Here is an 18,204-nt window from a genome sequence, read left to right as displayed (position 1 = left end):
ATATGGAATAGAAAAAAATACAAAAAATACAAAATATAAAATATAAAACTATAGTATAAGATATACAAAGGAGTAACAGTAAAGATACATGCAAAAAACTAAATTAGAAAGTGGTAGGAGTTTAAGAAGTAAACAAAAATTTAATTTTTTTTTTCCCCACATAGTAGCAATAGAGAGCATTCATTAAAAATAGTATTAAACTAAAATACTTTGAATGAGCTTAGCAAGGGCAGTAAGTATATATATATATATATATATATATATATATATATATATATATATATATATATATATAGGTGTGTGTGTGTGCTTGTGTGTACCTGTGTGTTAGTTGGCAAAACAGATGGTCAACACATTTGTGAGTTTGCACACTTCTCGGAGTAGGGAAATGTGCCCTTTCCCTAAGACTGTGAAATCTTGGAGTTAGAATATATAATTAGCAGGGAGTGTGGGGTGCAAGAAGGCTTGCTCCCCTGCAAAAAATGACGTTTTATTATAATTTCTTAATTTGAAGCTTTGCATACACAGATATTGTCAGGTGGCATGTGCATAGTACATGTCAACATTTACAAAGTCGAAGTTTTGATGTCGACCTTTTGAACATTGACATTTAATTTCAGTACACACACATATATATATGTGTGTGTGTGTGTGTGTGTGTGTGTGTGTGTGTGTGTGTGTGTGTGTGTGTGTGTGTGTGTGTGTGTGTGTATGGATTCACTTCAGAATATAGAATCCCAAAATCTTGAAACCCAAAATATCGAGACCAAAATCTTCAAATTTCAAAACACTGAAAACTCAAAACACTGAAATTCATAATATTGAAAACACACAAGACACCATTACTGACTATATTCCGGCACAAGTACATACAGAAACACATTACCCTTCAACAATAAGCATATATATCAACTCCGAGATTGCACTTCACTACACTAAATGCAATCTCAAAGTTGATATATTTAAGTAGCAGGGTGTGGGGGGTGCAGGGGGGGCTTGTCCCCCTGCTTACACTTTGAGAAAAGTCATATGGTTTGTCTTTGAATTGTTTCTGTAAGTACTTGTGCTAGAATATAGTCAGTATTGGTATCTTGTGTGTTTTCAATATTATGAGATTCAGTGTTTTGAGTTTTCAGTGTTTTGAAATTTCAAGATTTTGGTCTCTATATTTTGGGTTTCAAGATTTTGGGATTCTATATTCTGAAGTGAATCCATATATATATATATATATATATATATATATATATATATATATATATATATATATATATATATCTCTGTGTGTGTGTGTGTGTGTGTATTGATGGGTTAGAACAAGAAATCTGGAGAAAGCCATAAATAAAAATGGGGCAAAGGCCCAGAAATAGGAACAATTTTAAAATATTGCCTTTGCAAACTTAGAAAGTTGATAGGATAACAGGTTTTCATCAACAAGTATTTTCTGAAGGGTAGAAAGTCTGAAACTCAAATGTTTGTCATTATTTCCTAAATTTAGGTGGATTGGAAACTTTAAATTGGCCCTAGGCGTGAGTGCATTTGTGTGCCTTCTGTGGAAGGCTGGGCGCCGGTATGGCAACTCGGCACCATAAAACTCCACTGCCAATCATGAGTGGACAGGTGATCCACTGTGGTGACCCCTAACTGGGAAAAGTCGAAAGAAGAAAAGGAAGAAGAAGTCTTTAATGATTTTCCACTAATTTGCCACAAAACCACAATTTTGTGAAAAACGGGCCAAAACTATGAAGCGAAAATCTGTGCAGTTGAGAGGTATGATGGGTGTCATATAAACAGACCAACTATCATGTTATCTAATCACAAGCAGTCAAAAACTGATCACATTTGAACTAATGATAATCCTCAGCACATTTTATCAGTTATACTTCAGATAATAAAGAATGTTTGAGTTTTTGATAACTGGTATGAGTTTTTTTAAAAATTTGTAAATAATACTGAATTTTGCTTTATCAGTGTGTGCTGGATTGTGCAAGGTGGTGGTACAATTCCAGTGTTTTTCCCATACTTCCAGTATAGAGTGGTCATGGAGTTGTTATATAAGTTAGGGAGGGTGAGGTGGAACCCCTCACAAGGGAGGGGGGACATCTTCCTGCAAAAAAAAAGTTTTTCTTTGCTTTTTTATTTATTTATTTATTTATTTATTTTAGTTATGCTGGGTTAGATGAAGTGAGTTTAGGCCAGGTGTGTTCAATCAGTTGTGTTTAGATATTTTGTCTTTTAGATCAAATGACATATACCAATAGACATAGATAGATTGACAGACAAATATAGATATAGACATATAGATAACTTTATGTCAAGCCCAGCAGAATATATATCATGCCAACATTCAGGATCTCCAAGATATCATTCATGGAAGAATTTATTAATGCGTGTACATTTTGTAAATATATACATATTTTATATTTATATATATATATATATATATATATATATATATATATATATATATATACATACATACACACATACACAAAGTGCCAGTAGGCAGTCTGCTGGGTGCTTCAGGATTCCTCCCTACTTTATGAGCCTCTAGGAATTGGAGGATCAGCTGTTTTAGATTGGCTCCAAAGTGAGGGTGAATAGTATAAGTGTTATAAAGACTCCGTTCTTCAGGAAGTAAAAGTATTGGAGGAACATTACTGTAGGTTTTAGAATAATGGTCTGACAATGGTCACGATTCAGAAACGTCTTGTACAATTTTGAATGTGTCTATGGTTATCAGTGGCATAGCTGGGGGGATGGGGTGAGAGGGGTGACATTTTTTTTCTTTTTACTTCACTTGCCAAGGGATTGTCACATTTACTTTTTAATGAAAAAAAAAATACTGTTTTTGTTTTTAAGGGCATTCTTCCTTAATAACGCCTGTCACGTCACTTCTGTGCATGCAATGTTGTCACACATGACGTCCTGTTCTTCCTTTCTGTCCATTCACAATATTAAATAGAAGAAGACGTTCTGTTCTTGAGAATAAAACCTCTGTTTTGAAAGTCTCGTTAAAAATGAGGAAGTGAGCACTGAGCAGGTTTTATCAAGAACAAAGAATCTGATGGTATTTATCTGGGTTAAGTAAAAAGCAAAAGAAAAGAGCAGGAAGGCTTTCGATAATCACTTCAAAATATGCACATTTTCTCTTCATGTCTGATGCAAATCCTCTGATTACCAGCCTATAAATGTAGCTTAACTGTCGAGTCCTAAATATGTGCAGGACAGATTTAGTATTACAGAATGAATGACTTGTTTGCTCATGTAGACAATGTGTATTCAGCGAGTGTGATTAAATAAAAGCTGAAGGGTAACAGCGCTTTATTTGTAGATGAAACACTGAAATATAAAGTTGTTTGCTAGCAGCAATCTCTTCATTAGTTACAGATCTCTTTAATGTGGAATTATTTAGATGACTTTCACTTCTGCAGAGATTGTGCATGTTTACTGTTATTGGTGGATTGTAATGACAGAAGTTTAAGTAGACCTTTATTATGAAAATGTTCTGAATTGGGCAGTTTTGTCATTATTAGTTCATACATTTTATTTCATTGCTTACTAAAAAATGTTCAAAACAATAAATTTAAACATGTTCTGAGGTTCATAGGTGTTTACTAGGCTAATGACCACAAGGGCCTTTTTAAGCCTAGCCATGCATCCCGAATCTCTGACAAGTTATGACACCCTTTAAATGTAAGCATCGGCCTGGGAGATGAACCATTTACATGTTACCTGTTTGCATTAGAGACATAGGTGCCAAACCAGGGATGAATTTCCGGTTTCCAATCTAATTGTCCAAGTTGCACTTGAATTGGGTTAGGGAGGAACTCTGCTTCACATGGATGGGGAGCCTGTTCCACAGACAAGGTAGTCTCTGCAATACATAACTATCTCTCCAGCAGGTCCTATTTATATCAGAGACAATGTTTAAGTCTTTAGAATGGGTAATTCTGGTACTGTTTGTTTTGTGGATATGCAGGAGGTCCATCAGAGTGGGCTCTGACAATGCCCTGTATGCCAATCATAGATCTCCCCTCAAAAGCCTGTAGGAAATAGAATACAGGAATAGAACCATGAGGTGGTCAGCATAGGAAATATTACTTACACCATGTATTCTTTTAGTGAGGAACCTCTGCGGATGTTCCAGTTGTTGGATATGCCTGGTTAGGTACATACCAAAGGCGGCACTGTACTCAATGATAGGTCTGATGAATGCCAAATACAGTGGAACAATCACTTCCTTGAACTTAGATGTTATACCTTTGTTTATAAGTTGCACAACATAGAATGATTTCCTCACTATTGTAGGCACGTGATGATCAAAGACTAGATTACTATCTATGTTTGTCCCTAAGTCCCTGACAACTGGGTCAACTCTAAGGAGTGTGTTGTCAATATGATAGTTACCAGGGATGGATGACTTCCCAAAGGATACTACTATGCATCTCTTGGCATTTAGTTTCAGTCCATGACTCTGACATCAGTTGTTTGTGTCAGCCACTCCTGGAGAATATTTGTGACAGTATGAGATTCAATGACAGCTCCTAATTTGCAATCATCTGCAAATTTAGTCAGCCAGAGATGACTGACATTGGCCTCAATTTCTGAGAAGTAAATACCAAAAAGGAGCGGTCCAAGGACTCTTCCCTGAGGGACTCCACTTGTGACTGGCCTCTTTGTAGAGGTAGACTCCCCAATTCTAACTTCCTGGGTCCTGTCTATGAGCCAGTTGGCTATCCACCGGGTGACATATGGGTTTGTACCCAACCTCTTGAGTTTGTCAACAATTCCCGAGTGGGGTATAGTGTCAAATGCCTTGGCCAGGTCAAGGTAGGAGTATAATTTAATACACTCAGGGAGGTGAATCAAAGAGCACATGCATGTTTGCATGGTCTTAAATATATGTGCAAGGAGACTATGCTTTGAAAACAGCTCAAAGGTAAACTTTATCTACCACTGGCCATTTTTTTTGAATAAGGGTTTCAATGCGGTTTCAATGAATGTGAGTTTCAAGGGCAGAGAAGTTTTAATGCTGAGTATGTTTTTATTATAAGATTGTATTGCTTTGTTTAGCAGATGTCTATCAGTGTTTGTGCTATAAAATTTAAAATAAAGGTTTTAAATTAGATCCAAATAGTCTTTATACAAATAAAGCAGAAAACAGTATGCGCATTACAGTGTTTATAGTAAATGGGAAGAAATAGCCAAGTAATGGGACACTGGAATGGCTGCGGGGGGGGGGGGGAAGCTGTGTAGGGGAGGCCCATTTGACTATGATTTTGTGAGGGGGGATGGGCAGCAAACTCAAAGACAGCCCCAGGTGGCACAAACTCTAGCTATGTCACTGATGATGATTAAGGTACAAAATGTGGAAAGGTAATCTTCCCAGAGATATGTATGATATTTCCAGCCTTTAGTAGGGTTGGGAGGATGGCCTAATAGTAAGGAGTTTGCCTTCCAAACACAAGGCACAGGGTTTGAATCTCACAGGGGATAACTGGCTAGGCTTAAAATGGCTCGCAAGGGCAGTTAGTCTAGTACTAACCTATGAACCATTTAAAAGCAGATAAGTCTTGCAGCTCATCAAATAAAGTTGCTGCAAACAGAAATGGTTGACCCCAAGAATTCTAAAAGCATTTGAAAGATTTTTCTTATGTCCTTTGCTTCCATATCTAGATGTGGATACACAGAGGTCCATGTGACATAGCTTTCACCACAGTGTACAGCTGCGGCTGCCCCATAGGATTTCAGTAGATATGGTATAAAGGTGCTATTATTTGCCATGCACTGACCAGACACATATTTTTTCATACCTGAGGGAAGGCATACAGAAACTAGGAAGTGATATCTGGATTTTTGGTGGTTATGTAGGGTGAGATAAGTTTACTGTACTAAGAGAAAATCAGTTTAGATTATGCTAATTCAAGCTAAACAACAACTTCATTTAAAAGAGTAGCATAGCCCATTTCTACTCACAGATACTATTTTTATTTATCTGCTGCAATTACAAAGCCTAGTGATACAGCTACAGAAGTATTCAAGGATACAATGAGGGATTTGCAAGATGCAGCATTGTTAAGAAGGTTAATCCAAAGCCATCTCCATGAGATTAACATTACCTTTTTTGTAAACTTTTTATTCAACTGTTAATCAAAAAGTAAATGAATAAATAACAATGCAAACAGCATTTTATGCAATAAGAGATCACAATAATCCATTAAATAGTGTTATCTACAAAATACCTAATTACCCCTATCAAACAAATTAAGATAAGGAACAGGTCAATAAAAAGGAAAAAAGAGAAAAAAGCAAGTATATAACAAACTATGTATACAGTAAACATTTACTGGAAAGCATTGTGACAAAATATTGACTAAAAAGCTCATAGAAGCATTACATGGGCAAACAACAACCTATTAATTATGTGAAGCTGAATTACCCTGAATTACACATTTTAGGAAACCCACCTTATATCTAATAATGACAAGGCACGGGTGAGGTAAACATTACTTAATAGGAATTTTACTAGAAAGTTTAGTCACTATTGGGCAGGAAGGAATATAGGTTAAGGGAAGAAACAAGCTTGACAACTATATATTGTAAACTATTCGGTAACATCTATATATAATTTCTGTTTAAGCATGTTGACAGCAAAATACCACCAATTAGCCTGTCACAACCAAACTTAGTCCACATACAGTATTCTGGAATTCTGTTGGTGTATGCCTTTTCCATGTGAATAAAGCTTTCAAGCTGCAACAGCTGATCGTAGAAGCATAGGAGTTACAAGGGCAAATGATTCATGAGACCATTATTGTCTTGCCAGTATCAGCCCTTAGGCTTTGCTTCTCTTTTTAAGGAGGGCCAGGCCAGTCACACTAGGAGTAAATTTTTACTAATACCCATACATTTGTCCAGCTCCTTTTAAAAGGCAGACATTATGCCGCACTGCTTTACTAGGAGAGCATGTTTGTTCTAGAGAAGGAGTAGACACTCACTGGTCAGTTATAATTTGTATGACTTCCCAGGTTTCATGTATATATAACCCCATCATGGGTGGCAACCCCTTCCTGATATGTACAATTCACAGTGACCTTGCTAGGCATACAGAAAAAGAAAAAATATTAACATTGTATGAAATGTGTCTAAACTACAATTACAAGTTGTGTGATTTAAAATGAGTTGTACTTCCCTGTGGAAAAAAATAGCACTGACAAGATAAGCTGCAGCTAAGATTATTACATTATTATAATTTTAACAGTCTGTATCTGTTTAACTGTTTTCCTTTTTGTTTTCTGCTTTAGGTGAGCAGTTGCATCATTCACTGTTTTTAAATCATTATTTTAATTAGTTTTGTAACATTAGGATAAAGTGATTTTAAATTCCTTTAAATCTGAATTCACTAACTACAGTAAACAGTTGCACTGCTTTTGCTATTTAAGTGGTCTAACTTTTGGAATTATTCCTGGTTTTCTTTTGTAGTAGAACTGCAAACCAAGCCAAGTTGCATACATTACCTCCAAGAAAGTGACAGCGTGATTGATATTGCCTGATGGAATCAACTCTGCACTTGTAAGCTTTTGACAGTTCAAAGCTACTCAACAACAGAAGTAAGTGGATGAAAAATTCTTATTCCTTGCCACCTGTTTTTAAGCTCATTTTAACAGTCTGCATCTGTTTAGTTGTTTTTCTCCTTGTTTTCTGTTTTATGCTAACATTTGCATATGTTTTAGCTGTTTTAAATCATTATTTTAATCAGTGTTGGGTGCATAGCGTTTTTAAAGCTGTTTAACCATGTATTCAGAAACTATAGCAAATGGCTTCACTGTTTTTGTAATTTAAATGATCTAACCTTTGAAAATAAATCCAGGTTTTCTTTTGTGACAGAACTGAAAGCCTCGTTAATTTGCATAAGTTTTAATTTCTTCCAGGCAAGGTAGATATATCATTGCTATTGTCTGATTGAAGCTAATGAGTTGTATTAAGCCTGAATTTTGGCTTTTGGTAGTTTCAAGATTTTCAACTACAGACCATAAAATTTCCACCCTCTCCTCTTTCGTTGCTGTTGTTATTAAGCACAAAAGTAATAATTTTGCAAAGTCAGCCCCTTTAAGCTATTTAAATACTTTTACCCTTCCATTATATTCCATAGATCCTGAATAATGAGTCCCAGCAGCCAAATGGTGTTGCTGTTTTATTCATACTGGCCCTTGAGTTCCCTGCACTTAATACAAATTTGTCTTTTGAAGCTCGTCCCAGTCTCATTTGATTTCCTCATACTAATGAGCACTAGAAGATGAAATTGGGAAGTTCCTCCTCTTAGACTTCTAAAGCTTGAGTGTTACCCTCTCTTTCATGTCTTTCTGTCAGCTTAGTGCACAGTCCAGCACCTAGAAGTATCAATTCTTCTTTTCCATCTAACTACCTGGAAATCCTTTTGTATATTTAGTCTATTCTACCATAATTACATACACCCTCTGATGCATTTACTTTACTAGTCTAAACACTAAGCGCAGGACAAGAAAAAAATCAGCCTGCTAGTTTAACCTCTTTTGCCAGCCTTTCAGTAAGTGACCTCCATAAACAGTGTACAGCCACCTTTTGCTCACAGGTAATAAATTTATTCTCAATGCTAGTAATTACATCTGTGAGAGGTGAAAATATCTAATTTATGTGAATGCTTCCATCCTTACCTCTTTTCAGGGATATTCCTTATTTAGACTCAAATTTTAACTCTGTTCCTCTTAATCCCTCCTAAAACTAATGACTTTTGGAGAAATAATGACAATAATTAGAGTTATAGAATTCTTTTACTTCAGAAAATGGATATTAATTCACATTCTCTTATTGGGTCAATGTCTCTAGTTAATTGTACTAATATTTTACAAGTGTTTCTGATTGTCCCTGATTATTTCTGGATTTGTCCCTTTGTCTTTGGTTGGTTGAGAGCTGTTTCCCTCTCACCTAAAAACTTCCCTGTGAGCTTCATATATCTGCACCACAATCTTTCTCTAATCTCAACAAAAGGTCTTATGGTTAGGATGTAAAAAAAAAAAATCATTCCCAAAGCCTCCTAAAAATAAGATGATTAAGTCTCAACAAAAATTAGACCAGTCATTCACCTCATGCATTCTGAAATCCAGCAGTAACAGAAACCTTTTAGCTACAGACGGCTCTACTGTCAGGAACACTGAAACACCATGCACAAGGCTAAACAAGGAGAAGGCTGCAGTAAGTCATCTTTTAGGCACCAGTATTTCTGAGATTACAAAGGCCTGACAAATATGACAATTAAATGGCAGTGGGGCATCTATGATTGAATGAATTGAGAAGGAAAACCCTAAGAGGCAAGCAGAGACATATGTTAGAACTTTATGTACACACTACAGATGCAGGTAAGACACTTGTCCTGAGTGTAATCCTTCATTCACATTGAATGATGCCCAGATGTAAAAAACTGGTTTCAGTAATTGTTTAAATACCTAGTTTCATTCCGGGGACATCCAGTGTGTGTTAGTGTGAGAAGAGGTGCATGACAGAACAACTTGCTTCATTAAGGATTGCCTGTACCTATTGTTCAAGGGCTTCTGTCTGCCGGAAAAAGCCTTTGCTGACTGCTAGTGCCTTTTTAGGCAGAGTCCATCTGATGGACATTCCAGCATAATTAACACATCAGCACTGAAACTGGATCACATTAGGCAGGCTCTCTTCAATGTCAGATGACTAAACAATAAATTGCCTGATATTGAGGCACTCCTGCATTTGGAAAACATCCATTTCTTTGCAGTTACTGGGACTTGGTTTAAATACATAGAGCACTCATGCTATACATGTTTTTTTTTACTTTTCATGTCTTCAGACCCAGTGGCAACTGTGATGGAGTCTCTGTATTTGTTAAGGAGCATGCTACCTCCAGGCAGATCCCTAGGGACCCACAAAATGAACACACTGAACTACAAGTTACTCTATATGGAATTAATTATCAATTAATTGTGAGTTACAGAAAATCTTCTTTGTCCCCTGATGACCTCATAAGATTCCAGGGTTCTAAGTGATTCCCTCTATCATTTGCAAAAACTCCATTATTTTTTGTGACTTTAATCACACTTATATACACAGAAGCACCTATACCTCCTATGTAGGAGATGACCAAAATTGCTAAACTTTGTAAACAAAAATTCCTTTGAGCAATTGATAAATAAACTTTCTAGAAGACACAGCACTCTTGACCTGATTTTTACAAATATGTCAGTCTCTTATTCTACTTTTCTGGTATCTCCTTGCCAGTGAAATCTGACCACTTGTGAGTTTCTCCTTTAAACTCTCAAAAGCTCCTAACAGAATCCCCACTGAATTCAAGGACTAAAAACGTGACACCTTGATGTACTCTATGTTGAATAATCAGAATTAAATTATGCCTGCACCACCCCTGACCTTAACACAACAGCATCAAGCTTTACAAGCTTCATTAAGGCAGTCTGCATCCATGTTGGAAAAATGAATAAAACTGGCAGTCCTGCCAAAGCCAAGTATCATGGAAAGTTAAAAAAATAAACCATGCTGGTGGCCTACCACCATAAATAAACTCTACAACAATAAAGTAACTCCTTAATCTTACTGTAGACTCAAAACCTTATTCTATTTTAAAATATCAACAGCAATAACAATTTTCTGAAAACCACTATCAGTTCATCTAAAGGAGCCCATGTGAAGACAAAGATAATTATAAATCCTTCTTTAGCTGTGTTAGGAAACTAAGAAACAATACTCTACATTGCTTTGAACTTATTCATAATGGCTTACGATTCTGACCTGACAAACATTGCCAATATCCCTGAGCACAAATTTAGTGACAATTTTACACATAAGACTTCTATCTAAAGCCTTAAAATACCTGAAACATTTACTCCCCCAATTTATTTGTAAAAATCATTTAGTAAATGTGCTAATTAAGACAAAAATACTTCCTGAATAGGACCTGATAATATCTGGTTAATTAATTAATAGTGTTAATCATGCCCATGAAGACTCGCTCCTTAAACAGGTTAACCTACGTTTAGCTACTGGTTTCATCTCTGATGAGTAACTTACTGCAGATGTGTTGCTCATCCATAAGGGTGGCCTTACAACTGACCCATGTTGTTATAGATCGGAAATTATAACATACACAGTAACATTTTACAACAATCTAATTCATCTAATGGGTCTATTTTTTTCACTTTTGGATGTCAATGCTCCGATGTCTACTAATTTTGAGGATCACGTTATGAATGCTGGTAATTCTAACTCTCAACCACTGAGGTTACAAGAATGGTTGAATGCCAACATCTGATTAAATGGCACACAGAAAGTTGCCACACACTAGTTAGAGGAACGACTGAATTTGACTACAAGTTGCTAAAGGTCAAAAAGTTACAACTGGATAATGCATAATGCATATTTTATGGAATCTCTTAAAGCTAAGATGGCCCCAAAAGGTTTGTGCATGTGGCACTTCCCTACTGGGCTGGTTCCTGGGTCACCTTTAGATAGTGCTCTGCTGGCACTTTTTGAGAGACACGGATATGAGTATATCGATATCATTATTAAGTATAATAGCAAATTAATTAATGATTTGTTGGCTGATATAGAAAATCTGAATAATTGAATCATTCATGATTCACAGTATCAAACATCTAAATATGAGTATATAACAATTTTTAAGAGCATTGATGAACAAATACTAACTATCAAAACTGCAAGCTAAAAAAGCTTGAAAGGGATAGGAAAGACTGTGCAGATAACAAAACTTATCCAACCCCACCTCCATCTCAAACATGGGGTTCCCAAAGCTGTTCCGTTAACAATCAGGGGGCTAAGATTCTTGAGGTTTGTTGCTTTTCAGGGTGGAGGTTTGCGTAATGATAATGATTTTTTAGAATGTCAAGGGTAGCCTCTGTTGAGGAGATCAGAAAGAATCCAAAACAGGCAATTCCATCCGATAAACCAATCGAATCAGCCAGTGAATCTGAAAAAACAATGGAATCAACCAAATTACACCAGGTCCATGCTGCACAGCTAATCGCATAAGAGGGGAGGTAGAAGGAGACAGCATGGATACCAGAACAATGGTCAGCGTTTTTAATGAACCAAGACACAATAGAAACTGTTACCCTTCCCCCAATGTGTTATAGTACAAACTACACTGCAAGACTTTTCTTTATTTAATTTTTCTGCCTATTGTTTTGAAGTTCAGTGTTGGGACTTATTGTCCTGTAGTCTTATGTGCCTAGTAGGCATATAGACATTGCATCAATTCTTATGGATCTGAAAAGTTTCTCATGTAAGCTGAATTTCAGGATCTTTTTTTTTCAAAATATGGACACAGCTATTGACCCATTAAGGTTATCCAGTACATTTAATCCACCAATACACCCTGTTATACAGTGTTTTGAAAAGATCTGTGAGGTAGACATTCAGAATCTGGAGCATAGTGATAGTAAAATGAAATTCAAGGTTAGTTTAAACCTATTCCATCAGGAAGTTGTCAAGTTGGAAGAGCTCAAGGGTAACAAGAAAATAAGAATTATGCAACCAGAGAAGGATGGTGGCTTGGTGTTTATCAGTTTTCAGGATTATCAAAGGAAAATGGCCGGGTTATTTTCAACAGATACATATGAGAAAGTGTTACAGAATGAATCTACTGCCACTTAAAGAAAGATAAGGCTTGACTTCAATGATCTTTTTATTGATCAATCAATTATGATTAATGAATTCAATTACTTGAATGTTGTACACCTGAGGCTCCCATCCATGCTTGGTCTCCCAAAAATACACAAATGTAAGGACCAACTGCCTATGTGCCTCATTGTTGATGGTAGGGGATCCATCACACATTTTTTGGCCAAATTCTTACATATTAGAATGAATGATCTTGTTACACAAGAAAGCCATGTTTGCTCGGACTCTTCAGAATTATTGAGAAAAATCAACAATCTACCCTATAAAGATTCTTATACCTTTATTATGGTGGATGTCTGGGACTTGTATTCCATTATCCCAAATGATCTTGGCATAAAATGGTTTACTGAATATTTAATAAAGGTAAACCACAGGACTTGATCAACACTTACGAGACAATTTGGAACTTTTCTTAAAAAACAACTTTATACAATTCAGGGATGATCTTTTCTCCAACAGACTGGTGTCACCAAGGGTGCTGTTTGTTGTGGTCTGTTTGCCAATATTACAATATTTCAATGGGAGAAGAAGCAGTTGTTTAATTCTAAGTTTTTTGTATTATATGGCTTTTATACTCGATACCATGATGACATCTTTATCCTTTGGAATGGTAATAATGATGATGTACCTTGTTTTCTCACTTATATGAACCAAACAACTGAATTCCTCAAGTTCATCTCTGTAAACAACCAGAAGCATATTCCATATCTTGATATTTGGCTGGAGAAGTATTTCTGTAAAAGGTTTACTTCCAAAACTTTCAGAAAAGAGACCTATTCTAGCAGTTTTTTACATTATGACAGTACCCATCCAAAGTCCCAAAAGAGGGTAGTGGTCAATGACCACTTCGTCCAGGCTGCTAGAATGACCACTGTTGATGAGGTTTTCTGAGATGAAAAAGCATATCTCAGAGAAGGGAATACCCAATCAATTTTGTTGACAACATTATGATGGAGGTTATTAATAAATGTGAGAGTAAACATTTCATCCCCATTATGAGAGGTGCATCTCAATCCATGATCCCGTACAACATTTGTGGTTTGAATACGTCTGGTGCCACTGGTTCTTATGTTCCCAGGGTTAAGCAGAATTTTGACCTGAATAATTCATTTATCTCCACCTTTTCATGTGATGGCATTCAAATTAAGAATATCCTTGAGAAAAATTGGTGTCTTTTGATGAATGAGGGGGAGCTTAAAGATAAACTTGGCAGGAGACCCAATGTTGTTTTTAAAAGAGGAAAAAGCCATTTTCAAATATAAGAGGTGAGGAGGGTCTGAAAGAATTGGAATGAAAAAGTGTGGCTTTTGTAAATATTGCAAGTTCATTTTGGTATGTGAAGAAATGTATTTGAACAAGCTGTTAGTTCACATTAATGGCAGATTTGATTGTCAATCCAAGGGGGTTGTTTATTCCACTTGTTGTAAATACCATCCTAGTTTTTACATCGGTAAAACTGAGTGCAGACTCAAAGACATAATTTATGAACACTTGTATGAAATTAAATCTGAAAAACAGACTGATGCCCTCTTTAAGCATGTTCAATCATATCCCAGTCATGAGTTCAGATTCTACATTCTGGAACAGGTGATATGGGATGACAGAGATGGCCCATGGACATTATTTCTTTAGAAATGGGAACTCTATTGGCAGCTGCGATCTAAGGGCAGTATTAGTCCTGGGTTAAATTATTTGATCTCTATTTCTTGTCTGTTAAAGCTGAAATCACTTCACAGACAGGTCATTCAATAAATATTTATTATTTATTTTTGTTTCAAGCTTGTGTACAATTGTATATAAGTTTATGTATTTGATAGTTCTTAGTTCATTTTAGTGTTCACTATGTAATTTTAAGGGTGGTACATAGTTCTCTGACTAGCTTAATGGGATTGGTTACTTCTTCCACTTTAAGGATAAGACATATGACCTGGAGGCTTGGCAATTTTATGTGTTTTGATTGGTTATCAATAATAATGTGGTTTTGTTTAAACTCTAACTTATTTAATTAACTCCATCTGATGAAGTTTTGTATGATGAGATGAAAATGCTCATCTTGGAGTATTATTTTATGATTTTAATTGGTCTTAATCCATATATGTATTATTAAAAGCTTTGTTTTGGAACCACTAGCCCCATGCCATGTATTCTAGCTTCTTGTTACAGATCTGTCAGACTAATAAGCCTCATCTGCAAAGTCATGGAATATATTATAACTAACCTCATAAACTATAATATGAAAAATATTATTAGACTTGCCCTCCCCAACAGTTTGGCGTGGTGAACCATAGATCCTCTCTACTGAATCTGGTATTTCTTGACCTGGCCAACACCTTCCATACCATTCCCCATGTTGTCATCATATAGACGATAAATGATTTAATAGTCATCCTATATGTGATAAGATGGAGAGGAAACTGCATGAAAGACTGAGCCCACATAGTGCAAATTGCAGACAGCTCATCAGAAAGTAAAAAGGTGACCATCAATGTCACTCAGGACTCAGTGCTGGGACCTCTCCTTTTTGCCCCGTGCTTCCCAGATCTATAAGCAGAGAGCCAAGACCTCAGGCAAAAAGTTTGCAGATGATTGTAATCTTGTGATTGCTGTTGTCACCTTCTAATACCTTAAAACCATCCAGAATGAATTCTCCCTAGTAAACCCTTGGTGTACTAACAATGGACTCAGTGGAGGTAAAAGTTGAGACATGTGACATCTTTCTTGCTTACCATGTTGAACAAACCAAAAGGCTCACATAATGTGCACACCATGGGAAAGTAATATTAATCCAAATGTGAAGTCACTTCCTGAATATACAGTAGGCAGAAATAGTAAAAAATTGTTTATTACATCCAAAACATAAAGAAAAAGGTTTTTAAGACGTCCCAACTCATTCAGGGACAAAGGCACTTGACCTTTATTGTTTTTTATTTTGGGTGTAATACACATTTTTTTTTATTATTTCTGACTCCTGTATATTCGGGAAGTGACTTCACATTTGGATTAATATTACTTTCCCGCTGTGTGCACATTACATGAGCCTTTTAGTTTGTACTTTTGGTCTTCACTGGGCTGCACAGTTCACACTGTGATAATTCTATTGCTTACCATGTTATTAGAGTCCTGGTTGTCCTGGACCTTTTGTATTTCTGTGAGTCCAATGGCTACACCAACATTAGAACTCTTGACCTAAATTTTCACCAAGAGATAAATAAAACATAATAGTGGGACATGTTTATAACACAGTGCCTCCTAACCTCTGGAATAAACTTCTAGCATGTTAAGAAATGCACTCACTATCTTCCTTTAAACAATGTCTTGATGACTGAATGGGTTTTCACAAATTTACATAAAGATTGACTGGTATGGCCCTCATGGAGAAAGGAAGTGCAGCCTGATGCAGGGCCCTGGAAAGGCATAATGGCCACAAGACACACTAGCCCTAGAATTATCTATGAACTTATGATTCTGTCAGTCCTTTTCTGCAATATTCAAGGAGTCATACTCAGCCAGTATTATTAGTATTAAAATTTGTGAGCTGGTCCACGTTGCTGATATATCAAAACTGTTACTGGTTGACATGATTTAATAAAGATGGGGGGGGGGTGATGATTTAACTTATTAATTTAACTTACTAGCAAACACTCTTAACAGGTTGCCCTCTAGACATCTATGAGCTTCATATGATGATTAAGGCTACAGGATCATTATCATCTAATGGAAGATTAACTGTCCCTGTTCTATACTTTACTATTAATCAAGATAATAAATTATATCTGAAAATTCGCATGCCCTTCACTGTATAGCAGGTCCACATCTAGAACATACAAGCTGACTAGTAATTGTCCTTCTGGTACTAATTTCAAATAAATGCCAAAGACAGAAGACAGAAAATTTGTAGATAATGACTTTGCAGTGTATTTTGAATATAAATATTGATGCATACTATGAACAAATTATATGTGAAAAAATATTACACCTCTTGCTTTATAGTTCAGCTAATTATATCTTTACATAGCCTGTTAAAAATGAAAAGTGCTGCTTATAACAGTATTTACCAAACAATAAAATATACCAAACTGAATTTTTTATTCATGTTCTTATAAAGCTTGAACCTTTTATTCTAGAATAAAGGACAAAAGAATAATACGTACAATTTTCAGCAATTCGTTAGGTTGAAAGACAATGAGAAATGCTGATAGCACAATAAATGTTTCAAGGTGATGACAGCTTCAATGAGAGGATCCTTGAAAGGACCACATGCTTGTCACATCACCATGATAGGAGGTTCATATTTGGAAACTATACATGTGCTATCAGTGGCATGTCTGACTGATGGTATGCGCTTTTAACAAGTCGCAATGGATATTACAACACATCAGCGATATAAGTGTTGGTGCTCACTTGCTTTAGACAGGGCTCTTGACTACAGAGTCATTCAGAATAAACCACCACTGTTAATACAGATGGTAAAGAATATTCAGCAAATTAAACTTGCACACACAAAAATTCAAAGCACGTTTTAAAAGTTTATAAAAATATTTTCTTTTTTATAACAGATACATTTTTAAATCAGTACTACTACTGTGCAGTGCAGCTGCATGGAATATATATTTTAATCTAGTTTGATGCTTTCACATACAATAGTATTTCACTTTCAGTATTAGACATGCCTGAATCTAAAACTGATTCTTTGAACGGATAACGATGATGATGATGGTGATGATGATGATGGTGATGGTGATGAGTATATTAATGCAAAGACTTGTGTTTGGCGAGTTCGGATCTGTCTGCACCCATGCATCTAGTCATTTAGACTTCTTTTCTGCTGAGAATGTTTTGATTGTGTGGTCTGTTTCTAATGACAAAGGGATGCTCGGTATGTGGCTATATAACTTATTATATTAGGAACAGATATTGCAAAATTAGTAATTTGCAGCACCTTGTTTATATCAATCTGTCAGTTACCTCTAAAAGAATAGAGAACAGCATGATCTTAGAGGAGAAATATGAATACTGGAAAATGTTGTTTATTTAAAACATATCATGTTAATTCAAATGCTGCATCAGTCATTCTTTCTTTTAAAAATTATGCAAAGACATCTACTTCTGCATGCTGACAATATCAATGAAATATAATGCATCTCACATTTTTCTTTTCACATTTTGCCAACCCTCAGTTTAAAACTATGTGAACACATTTTGAAAATCTTCAAATTGTTTTATGCTTGTGACAAACATCATTGCATTTACTTAACTGATCCAGTGTGCTCATATTTTGCTCATAGATTCATAAGTACTTATTAAGTGGCTTTTGACCTGTGAAGATTTTAAGAAACCTAGCTTTACATTCCCATGGTAGTTTTTAACCCTTATACTTAGCATACAAATAACTCGGAAATAGGCCAAACAAGGATATGTTTGGACATTTACATTATTTCCCCTCTCAGTGAGAGAAGGGAGTGCTAAACTGGAGGTGAATTTGTG

General features: G+C 35.8%; 1 long non-coding RNA gene across 2 annotated transcripts in view; it reads left to right on the top strand.

The window, feature by feature from the left end:
- Positions 1 to 18,204, top strand: part of LOC122805860 — a 201,865-nt gene that overhangs the window by 177,415 nt on the left and 6,246 nt on the right. For both annotated transcript variants that reach the window (XR_006365474.1, XR_006365473.1), the window contains exon 2: positions 7,483 to 7,610. This is a non-coding gene — a long non-coding RNA (uncharacterized LOC122805860). The remainder of the gene's footprint in view (positions 1 to 7,482; positions 7,611 to 18,204) is intronic.

This window comes from Protopterus annectens, chromosome 7.part0 (assembly GCF_019279795.1).
Source record: "Protopterus annectens isolate FY-2018-M chromosome 7.part0, PAN1.0, whole genome shotgun sequence".
NCBI classification, from domain to species: Eukaryota; Metazoa; Chordata; order Ceratodontiformes; family Protopteridae; genus Protopterus; species Protopterus annectens.
Note: the sequence above shows the minus strand (reverse complement) of the source record. Positions and strands in the feature narration are given on the sequence as shown.